Source organism: Lissotriton helveticus, chromosome 7 (assembly GCF_964261635.1).
Source record: "Lissotriton helveticus chromosome 7, aLisHel1.1, whole genome shotgun sequence".
In the NCBI taxonomy this organism is placed as follows: domain Eukaryota; kingdom Metazoa; phylum Chordata; class Amphibia; order Caudata; family Salamandridae; genus Lissotriton; species Lissotriton helveticus.
In genome coordinates this window covers 293,663,269-293,672,872 of record NC_136068.1, presented here as the reverse complement: position 1 = coordinate 293,672,872, position 9,604 = coordinate 293,663,269, and positions in this window count along the sequence as shown.

Below are 9,604 nucleotides of genomic sequence, written 5' to 3'. Positions count from 1 at the left end.
CTGCCCACCCAGATAACCGCAGCAGACCGGGCCAGAGACTACAGCAATGTGATGCACGCTGATGGTGGGGTGCTGTTTTGCAGTGTGTGCAATGTGGCGGTGGACCACATCCGGAAACACACTGTGGATATGCATGTGCGGTCCCAAAAACATTTGAAGCGCTGTTCAGATGATCCTGACCTTCAATCTTCGCCGAAACGTGCACGCCAGATGACAGTGAACTCGCTATTCACCAAGAGTACAGCTGCCGGTGCCGCAAACCACGAAATGATAACTGAGTGGGTTAATGTCTGCACCGCGTTGAACATTCCGCTCAGCAAAACCGACCACCCTGTGTTGCGCAAGTTCCTGCACGAGCGAGTACGGAATGGTGGAGCGATACCTGGGAGTCATCAGCTGCAAGAACGGTATCTCCCAGAGAGATATACAAGTGCCAAGAACGAGCTGAAAGAGCTATTGAAAGATCAGAAGATTAGCGTTATCTTTGACGAAACACCAGATGTCGAAGGTCGGTGTGTTTTGAATGTGCTAGTTGGAGTAGTCTCTCCGCGGGGTGACCGTCAGATCCAAACCTACCTGGTGGACACAGTCTTCCTATCCCAGTGCAACCATGGGACTGTAGCGCAAGCTGTTGTAAAGGTGCTCACAGAGTACAGCATAGACTTCCAGAACGTTGTTTCCTTCAACACTGACAATGCGGCATACATGCTCAAGGCATTCAACACAGTGTTGAGGAATCTGTACCCAAACTCCATCCACATCACCTGCTTGGCACACATCATGAATCTTGTTGGGGAGTCATTTAGGAAGCCTTTTGTGGAGCTGAATGCTTTCCTGCTGTACTTCTCCCGCATCTTTTATATGGCTGGCAGCAGAAAGAGAAGGTACCTGCACCATCTTGCAGAGAACCATGGGATGAAGGCACGGGTGGCACCTGACCCTTGCAGTACCCGCTGGAATTCTTGGTTCGCCGCAGTCCAGTACCACTGCAAGCACTTTCAGGCCTATGCTGGGTTTGTGGAGTCAGAGATGCAACTCAGCAAGTCTCCCCCAGATTCCCTTGAAAATCTACAGAAGATTTTTAACACCGACCAAAGGGAGTGCATTAAAGTCCAATTGGACATTGTGGCAGAAAAATGCCAAAGCATTTTAAACCTGATGGAGCTATTCCAGAGTCAGACTCCAGTTACCATGAAGGTATACGATTATTTGGAGGACCTCCACATGAACTTAACCAACAATTCAGTCCTCACTGTGGAGTCACTAGAGCCGTTTGTACAGACCACTGCAGGGGCAAAACTAAGCCTGGCACAGAAAAAAAAAATTACAGCCCAGCTTAATGAAGCTTTTGAACATTCATTAGAAAAGGTGGCCAAATACATGGGGGAGGCCCAGCCAGGCATACAATTCTTGAAACAAGTGCGCCTCTTCAACCCTGCGCGACTCAGCATCCTGCCTAATGAGAAGAGTGCCTATTCAGCAATCCCTGGTTTCAGCGAAGTTCCCGATCAGGAGCTTCGCCTCTACTTTGACAATGTAGGGCCAGAAGCAGTGCAGGTGTCTGTTTCTGGACTTATTGACACCGACCTCTTTTGGCGTGGGCTGGCTGACCGCCTTCCAGCTCTTTCCCAACTTGCAGCTGTGTATAAGGACTGCGTCACAAGCTCTGCAGATGCTGAAAGGAGCAACAGTATATACAAAATTATTCTCTCTTCCAGACGACGGTCCCTTTCAGAGCAATCAATCCGGGCATTATTGTTTTTACACTACAACCAGCAGCAGAATACTGGTCTTGATTTGGAGTGCTCCGAAGAACTTACCGTACTTGCCCAAGATTAACATGCCTTTTAATTAAAACAAATGGGCTGAATTGTAAATAAACAAAATGTACATAGCTCCATGTTGTCAAATAACTCAAACAGTAAGATATCTGTGTTTGGTGTTGCAAAAACCACAAAATAAAATGCCGCTAAATGCCGCTAAATTTCCATTTTTGTGCCGCTAAATTTTCATTTTTGTGCCGCTAAATTTGCCTATCCATGCCGCTATATCCTGGGGGGTCTGTCTTATGGGCTCCCCTGATTGCTCTGGCCTGCACTGACTCCCCTGCTTGTGGTGAGTCTCCTGGACCTTACTGATCTCGACATTGCAACTTCTTCAACATTCACGTTGTTTGCAGTTGCCAAGGCTTGGGGGTGCTCCCGACAGACACTGACCTATCAACTCTCGACATTCGACGTGGGACAGCTCGTGCACAGCTCCTGGTCTTCCACAGCATCACCTTGTCCTCACTGCTGCAGAGTCACGGTCACCATAAACTCTTTGGCAACTCCCGACATCGGTGGGCATTCGTCTTCCAGGTCTCCGGGTCACTCGTGAGTGACACAGACTCTATCCCCTCTGCTTGCAGGTACTCTTCAACTTGAATCCACCTTCAGATCCCAACAGACACTTTCTCCTTCTCCAGCAGCAGCACTTTCCTGAAGACCTCCATTGGGTTCGACAGCGGTTTCTGACACCTCTTCACACCTACGCACCCGGCTTCCCTGGTGTAGTAAACATGGGTACTAGGGTATCCACGGGTGGGGTGGCTCTCCAACCTTCAGTCTTCTACAGGGTTTCTTCAGGGTCCACTGAGAAGGGCCCTTAAACTTTACAATTGGAACCGCGATTTGCACATTGATTTGTACGGAGAACATGGTAGTGTTCTCACCCTGCACGCGATCTCCATAGGGTTCCTAGTCACTCACCTTGGGTGGTTCCTTGGCTCCCTGGCACTTCTACATCCTCTGAGTATTGTCCTGACATGAGTTGTGGTACTTATACCACTTTCTTAGTATATGGTTTGGTCCACCGGGAGCCCAATGTGTATTCTGTGCTACTTACGTGATTTCAATGCAAAGTATTGTGTGCATTGTGCATGTCTCCGGGTAAGAGATATCTGTATGTGTTAGAGAGTATTATATAATAAATACATAGTTTTTATAAATACCTTGTGTGGTTCTTTTTCATTTAATCTATACCTATAAGATTGCATTGTGGTAATGCAAGCTGCTTTACACTCCTTCTGGACTAAGGCTGAAGGCTACTCTCCACAGCTACCACTTAGAGAGCTTTCTAAGGTTGTCCAAGACCTCCTGAATCCCCATAAGGGTTGCCTGGACTGGTGCAGGGTGTCCACTTACATAAGTGTACATCATAGACCAGGCCAGCCTCTCATATTAGGTCTCAGCTCAGTCGGTACACCTGGAAAAACAAAAGCTGTAGGAAGGCTAGGTAAGCACATACTGATAAATGTCATGATTTTAGAGCAGGTTCACACATCTCATTATACATCATTGTTACAAGGTAATAGCTAACAGGCCTCCTTACCTAAAAAATGGTATTTGATCACATTTTGTTACAATGGCCCCATATGTCTGAAGAACCTAAGGAGTTTTGTTGCTTCTGTGCCACTTGCCAAGCCAGTGGTAAGTAAGGTGCCACCACAAAGGCCCCCTTAATTCCACTTCCAGTGGTTGGGGTTCACTTTGAGATGGTAGGGATTGACATTGTTGGTCATTTGAACCCTCCAACTGAATCAGGGCACAGTTATATCCTAGTGGAGGTAGACATTGCCATTAGATACCCAGAGGCCATTCCCCTTAGAACCACTACAGCTCCTGTAATGGCCAAGGCCTTCCTGTGAATCTTTTTCAGAGTGGGCTTCCCTAAGGAGGTCTTCTCTGTCAGAGGTACCAACTTCATATCAAGTTACATAACTGCAATGTGGAAGCAGTGTGAAGTGAATTATAAATTCACCACACCCTATCATCCTCAATGTAATGGGCTTGTTGAAAGGTTCAACAAGACCCTAAAGGGTATGATCATGGGGCTCCCAGAAAAGCTTAGGCAAAAATGGTATGCCCTACTACCCTGCCTTCTCTATGCATACAGGGAGGTTCCTCAGAGGGGGTTGGCTACAGCCCTTTTGAACTTCTGTTTGGACATCCAGTTAGGGGTCCTTTGTGTCTAGTGAGGGAGGGGTGGGAGTTACCTCTCAAACCTCTTAAACAGGACATATTGGACAATGAACTTGGCCTAAGTTCTCGCATAGCTGTGTACATGAAGAAGGCCAGCAAAAACCTGGAGGTCAGACAAGAACTCCAAAAAGCTTGGCATGACCAAAAGGTTGTCCCGACTGTCCACCAGTCAGGTCAGAAAGGGTGGGTGCTGGAGCCTGTGGCCCCAGCAGCTCTCCAAGACAAATGGAGTGAACCCCACACTATATTTGAGCAAAAGGGTGAGGTCACCTACTTGGTGGACCTAGTTACTCCAAGAGGTCCCCATAGGGGACTACATGTGAACAGGATAAACCCTTTTGTTGACAGGGCTGACATGGGCTTGCTCATGGCAAATGTTGACGGACAGGAGGAAGAGAGTGACCCTCTTCCTGATTTTCTCTCTCAAAAGCCTGATGATGGATCAGTAGATGGAGTGTCCTGGCAGGCAGCCTCACTGATCAACAGCAGACTGACTGTAGGACAGTCCTCAATCAGTTCAGGCATATGTTTTTCCTGACACCTGAAGGAAGTGACCCAACTAGGGTCACTCGGGTCACTCTCGACGTCCTAGAAAATGAAGAGTTGATGACGCAGTAGAAAATGCAATCTAACTGGTTGATTCACAAAGCACACTGCAGTGGAGTCCAGTCTGAAAAGCATCCTATGATGGCTGACGAGGACTGCCTCTAACAAGCATACAGTTACATTATGTATGTTGCGGAGCCCACAAAGACCCGCCTATCATGGAAAAACACAGGTAGATGTTGTAATACAATGGGGTACAGAACATAAGTTTGAATTCCGCAGCCTGGCACAAGTTATCTACTGCCCAAGGTCATGTGACGTATCCTCACTACTAGGCAGGTGGGAGAAGGCCTCTATGCAGAAAGAAAGAAATGCATTCATGAACAAGATTCAACATCTTAGAAACAAAACTCACCAAAGACCATTTCTTGTAACTGATACAATAACAGTTTAGCTTATAATACAAGATGACTTCTACTGCACGAAATGGCGGCACAAATGTCAACCTAACTTACATAACATCTACCTTTGTTAATTGCGTATACATCTAGAAAGAATGTACTATAAGATAGCTAGATAAATGCTAACATAATACCAGGTAAAATACGAATAATATGACAGTTATACGGTTCAATTCTAACACACCCAGTTAGACCACCTGGTGTATCCATGAAGTGGACACAGGTGAAAGTGTTCCTGTCAAGAAAAAAATCTACAGGCAGCCTAACCATGTCAGAGATGGCATCAGGACAGAGGCCCAGAAGATGCTGGAGTTGGGAATAATTGAGAACTCAGATAGCCCTTGGACTAGCCCACTAGTCCTAGTACTCAAACCTCACACCATGGGTGGAAAAAGAGAAATCAGGGTTTGTGTAGACTACAGAGGTCTCAATGCAGTCACTATGACTGATGCTCATCCAATCCCCAGGGCAGATAAATGTATAGAAACGTTGGCCTCAGCCAAGTTTCTGAGTACATTTGACCCAACTGCTAGCAACTGGCAAATCAGAGCAGCTGAGGATGCTAAGCCAAAAACAGCATTCTCAACCCCTGGTGGGCACTATCAATTTATTATAATGCCCTATGGTTTGAAGAATGCATCTGCCACATTCTAGAGGTTGGTGAACAAAGTTCTAACAGGTCTGGAAGCCTATAGTGCAGCATATCTAGATGATATGGCTGTCTTTAGCTCCACGTGGGAGGGTCACCTGGTCCACCTCAAGAATGTTTTGGAGGCTCTGCAGAAAGCAGGCCTCACTATTAAGGCCACTAGGTGCCAGATAGGGCAACGCAAGGATGTATACTTGGGCCACCTGGTAGGTGGAGGCCAGGTTCAACCACCTCAGAGCAAAATCCAGACCACAATGGAATGGATTGCTCCACCAACCCAGACTCAGGTCAGAGCTTTCTTGGGCCTGATTGGGTGTTACATAAGATTTGTGAAGGGATATGGGTCAATAGTGACTCACCTGAATGATCTGACATCTAAGAAAATGCCCAAGAAAGTTCAGTTGACAGTAATCTGTCTAAAGGCCTTTGATTACCTCAATCAGGCCATGTGCACTCCTTCCATTTTGCAAAGTCCTGATTACTCTAAAACGTTCATTGTCCAGCCATATGCAACATATGCATCTGAGTTAGGGGTAGGGGTTGTGTATCACAACTGAATGCAGAGGGCCAGGATCAACTAGTAGCTTTTATTAGCAGATTGTTGACCCCCAGGGAGAATCGTTGGTCAGCCATTGAGAGGGAGGCCTTTGGTGTGGTCTGGGCCCTGAAGAAGTTGAGGTCATACTTGTTTGGCACTCACTTCATTGCTCAGACAGACCATAAGCCCCACTTATGGCTTAAACAGAGGAAAGGTGAAAACCCCAAACGTTTGCGGTGGTGCAGTTCCCTACAGGGGATAGACTATGCAATGAAACATAGACCTGGATGTAACCTTGCCAATTCAGATGGACTCTCCAGATATTTCCACTTAGAAAATGAAGACTCAATTGGGCAAGGCTTGTCTCATTTCCTTACGTTTTGGGGGGGGGGGGGGGTTGTGTAGGAAAGTAGGATTCGCGTTCATGGTTACCCTCACTTTTTGCCTAGTGCTAAGCTGTAATTGACTAGTTTGACTGAGACCCTGCTAATCAGTACCCCATGTCTCTCTGCTTTCTTCCCTAAATTGTTATGTTCAGAACTTAGGTACATCCCAGATTGGATACTGAGGAACCCTTATCAGTTCGTAGTATATGATACTAAGGTACCTAGGGCATAGGTACCACAAAGGTCCCCCATGGGCTGAAGCATGTATTATGCCATCCATGGGAGACCATTCAAACTGTCACTACAGTCCTGCCATTGCAGCCTGTGTAAGCTGGTGCTGGCAACACTTACGAAAGATATGCGTCTCCTATAGCTAAGGTCACTGCACTTAAAACCTATAAGTCACCCCTATAGCAGGACTTTACAATTCTGAAGGCTGGGTGCTTGGTTTTAAGTGTGATGGTCCCATGTATGAGCAGGTCAGCCCTGCAGTCTACAGAGTCCATTCTCCCAGGTTGTAAGTGAACAGGCACATCCCATATAGAGGGGCACCGCATAATTACGCAATTACCATCTCAAAATTAGCTGCAACGAATCCTATCATGTTTGGTATCAAACATGTTGGCATCATAGCCCCACCCTGTAAACGATGTGGAAGGTGTGATTCCAAGCACTGGAATGGGCCTTCAATTAGGCTTCCAGTGCTCATGGTACCAGTCTTCTAGACCAAGACAGCACAACATGGCTGCTGCCGGCCAGCGACACGATTCTGCCCTCCTGCTGCCGAGCCAAGCTCGAGCAGGGGAAGGCAGAACAATAGCTATCCTGTCAGGGGGAGGTGTGACCACCTCCCAGACAGGATTTAGTGTATTGGGGCCAGGTGGGTGTGCTGGTCAGCGCCACTTAGTCTGCATGAGGGGCATATTTGATGCCTCCTTGCATAGTCCAGTTCAGACCAGCTCTGGGAGCCGTTGGCTCCCACTCTAGCGCAAAAACGGACAAAGTACGTGGGATTATCCTCCCCCCTGTCCAAACCCTCCCCTGGGAGGGTCCCCAGAATTGTCCCAACTCTTTCCTTAGGGTACTTAAGGGCTTACTGGAGTGTAGGTCCCTAGATTCATCGTGGAGTGAAGGAGTCACTTTCCTGCATCTGCACGCACCGCAACTAAGCTGACTGGTTTGCTGATCCAGAGCTCCCACGTTCTCCAAAAGGCTCAGCAACAGAGGTGGTGGTTCTCCATAGCTCTTGAGGCCTGTCTTGCCTCTCACCAAGTAGGAGGCCAGCATCCCTCGTAGGAGCTTCAAGAACTGAACCCCTGTGAACCATATCGACTTGCCATTGCAAAGGCTTGTTGGCTTCCTTCCACTAAGATCTTCGGGCTTCAAGTAGCCCCAACCTCAAGACTCTCCAGGGACCAGAATCTTTGTCCACAACACATTGCTTGCACCGTGGTCTGCATCCTTTAGTGAGCTGCCCGAGGTCCTCTTTCGACTCCATTGCCTCCGGCCTGTGGGTCCTGTTGAGGGTCATTTTTGCTTCTTTTGGGCTCCCCTGATTGCTCTGGCCTGCACTGACTCCCCTGCTTGTGGTGAGTCTCCTGGACCTTACTGATCTCGACATTGCAACTTCTTCAACATTCACGTTGCCAAAATCTTGTTTTTGTCATTGCTGAGCAGAATTACATAATCCACGTGTTTTGGCTTTTTCTCATCTTCATACATTTTGGAGAAAACAAAGGTACTTTTAATCACATGTAAAAATGTTGTTTAAAACATTTTGAATTGAATAGCACAATGTTAGTTGGATATGTTTAGTTTTGTTCACATGTGGGTTTTTTATTCAAGGAACAGCTTGAGTTAATGCCAAGATATCACAAACCTCACATGGCGTAATAGTGGACTATAGAGATAAAGCATTTCTTAAACATTCTCAGGAACATGAATTGCAATATTTCTATGTGCACAAGGATACATCCGAATATCCCCATGTGTAAACTTTTGTGGTGCTAGCAATACATTTGAGTGAGCGCTTAAGAGAGCACCTTTGTTATCAGGTTTGTAAACTTCACTTCAGTTTTATCTGACTCTCTTGTTTATATTGTTTTAAGGTTTTGTTAGAAATGCTTGAAATACTCTGCAGATATTCATGGAATTTGAAGAACTTTTCCAAAAGTGGTACTCTGCAACAAATGCATTGTCACATGGTTCCTACAAATTGAGTAGGACTGTAGATTGGACCAACAAACCTTAATAATACAGGGACAAACACCCACATGCATCAAAGTCAATTGCATTCGCAAACGGTGCGAATCGCAATTTTCGGCCGTTTGCGAATGCAATTGACTAATTTGGATTGCATCATGCATTTCGTAATTTTAGGAATCGCAACCATGTTGCAATTTCTAAAATTGCGATTGCATTTAAGAAATTCGCAATTTGGGAGTGGTAAAATAGCATGAAGGTGAACTTCATGCTAATTTACCGAAAACATTCAAATATGCACAAATTGCATTTTTGAAAGTTTTAATTTACACACACACATGCCCTTGGGGCATGTGTGTGTGTAAATTGCATTAGAAGTTACATTTCAGGGGTGCAGGGAGGGGTTCTTTGGACCCCCCTGCACCCTTGAAATTGCATTCACATTTTGCGAATCGCAATTTGAAATTCGTAAAATGTGAATGCCTTCCCATTCATTCCTATGGGCCTTTTGGCCAATAGGAATCAATGGGAAGACTTTATTAATTGCGATTCGCAAATTGTGAATCGCAATTAAGGAAAAATACCGAATCGGTTATAGATGCTGTAGGCAACCTCGAACATGACCAGCCTTATTCCCAAGGACTTCATGTAAACAGATCTAGCCCTTTCGTATGTCACTTTTTCATGCCCATGGTTTCCCAAAGAAAACAGACACTAATACATTTTAAAATGTTTATTGACTAGAACTAATCCTTGTAAATAAAACATTGACGATGTTTATTAGACAGAATAGACACATC